Below are 2,571 nucleotides of genomic sequence, written 5' to 3' on the forward strand. Positions count from 1 at the left end.
CCCTACCCTCTTCTATCCCTACAACGATACGTGGTCAGGGAGGGGTGAGTCACACCCATCCCCTCTCCCTTTCTATGACACCCAGGGGGTAAGGGGCCCACCTAGGGGTAATAAAACCCCCCCACTTGCCCCCCTTCTCTCTCATTTCATTTTGACTGCTCCTCTCTCTAACTCTCTTTCTCTCCCTTTTTCCTTCCTATCTCTCTCTAAAACCTAGCTCTATTTTGATTTCTTTCTCCTGCCATTGTTTTTTTTTTATCGGCTCTGCTATAAACCTTCGCATCCCTCCCCTCTTCATCTTGGTGGTTTTAGTTATTTTGTAGAGGCATGTCCAAACAAACTTGACTTTTTGGAGCTTTGCCCGCAGGAGTGTTGTCAAATTCAAAACCAGGTAAGCAAGTCTGAATTCTCCTACGACTTAGCAATGTACACACACATCCCTTGTGTAGGTTAATTCTCGAAGCATATTTGAGACACTTCACATGATGCAACTATGACACCGAAGGCCTCAAATGGCCAACACCCATGACTTGGAGATCCTAGTGTCGTATACCTCCTAAAGTGCACTTTTAGGTGCACAAGTCTCTATTGAGGTGTATTTACATGGACACCTGCAACATCGAAGGCCTTAAGAGGCCACTTTCTTTTGTTATGGAATCCCTCACCACTGCGCACCTTTCTTAACATTCTCACCTTTGTTAAGGTGCTTTTCACAATTTGCTCAAGGCACTAGAGGCCTTTCTGAACACCCTCCTTTGTTGGAAAATCCATTAATCTAAAGGCACCGCCTAAGCACTTTTCACAATTTACTTTGGCACCAGTGGCCTTTTCGGCTTCCCTCCTTTGCCAATGAGCCTCACTACATGTTGTACATACACATACACATCTCTGCATCTGTGCACAACCTTGCGCGCGGCAAACCAGTGCAACCCACACCTAGTTCAGTGTCCTTTCATTTAATTTATGATATGCCATTAGGATACCAAAATCCCTGCTCACTATTAGAGTTTTTGTTAACGTGTAGCAAAAGTACTGCCAAAACAAGCACCGCATCTAGAAGTGCTATAAAAGTATTATCCAAATCTATTTCCTCATAACATATATGTTATTCTGCCCTACTTCGATCCTCAATCATATTATGGTAGGTTTACCCAAAACCCAGAAAGGACATGATGCTATCTGGGTAATCACTAATCGATTACTTGGGATACGAGTCTCGATCATTTTTTATTGCGACCCTAGATTAACTTTTCGATTTTAAAATAAATTACAATAATTCTTAGGGACAAAATTAAAATTCACTACTACTTTTCTTATCCAAACGGATGGATAATCTAAGCATACCATACAAACTCTAGGGGATATGCTATGTGCATGTATGTTAGAATGGAAAGAAAATAGGGATGTTCACATAGAGTACTAGCTGAATTCGCTTATAATAATAGTTGCCATGCCAGTATTGAGATGACTCCATATAAAGCCTTGTACAGAAGGCCCTATCGATCGCCAGTTTACTAGGACAAGGTTAGTGAATGAAAATTAGAGTCACCAATGGTATTACAACATTATACTAACAAGTACACATGATTCAAGAAAAACTACATACTACCTAGAGTCAACAAAAGAGTTATATTGATCAAAGCCATAACTCATTTTTGTAGTGGGAGATATGGTATTTATTAAAGTATCTCCAACTAAAAGTATATTTAGATTTAGAAATAAGGAAAAGTTAAGACCTAGATTTGTCGGCCCTTTTAAAATTTTGGAGCGAATTGGCTAAACAACTTAACGAGTAGCATTACCACCTCCATATGCATAAATACACAACATATTTCATGTCTCAATGTTACAAAAATACATTCATGATCTGTCACATATCATTCAATACCATGACATAGACATTCAAGAAGATATGACTACAGAAAAAAAAAAAAAAAACTTATAGAAAATATGGATTGAAAGGAACAAATATTAAGAACGAAGGTCATTCCTCTTGTTAAAGTAAAATGGCAACATCATGGAATGGAGAAATGCACATGAGAACCTGAACTTAATATGAAAGAAAAGTACTCTGAATTGTTTTAATAGATTATTGTGTAACAAATTTTGAGGAAGAAATTTTCTTAAGGGGGGTAGAATGTAATATAAAAAAATTCTAATGTTAAATAGATTCATTATTCTAAAATTCAAGCCATTATATTTTATGAATTTTAATCAAATTTGGATATGATCCAGACCCCAGAAGCTTGATCCAAATAATACTTGGATCTAGATCTTTTACCAAATCTGGATATTGATCTAGACTTATATCTGAAACTAAGATGAATCTTTTTAATGGATACAGATATTATTTAAATAGATATTTTGTTATGGATCTAAATATTTATTGGGGTCCATATTTTAGGGACATATTAATAAATATTTAAATTGTCTAAGGAAAAATTAATGTAGGAGCATTTTTTAAGGAATTAAGAAAATTGTCAGGGGTAAAATAATAATTTACCACTTTAATAGCATATTTAGGTAAATACCCAAACCACAAAGGGGTAAAATAATAAAAATTAATAGGAT

This window comes from Nuphar pumila, chromosome 8 (assembly GCF_984573655.1).
Source record: "Nuphar pumila chromosome 8, dmNupPumi1.hap1.1, whole genome shotgun sequence".
Lineage (NCBI taxonomy): Eukaryota > Viridiplantae > Streptophyta > Magnoliopsida > Nymphaeales > Nymphaeaceae > Nuphar > Nuphar pumila.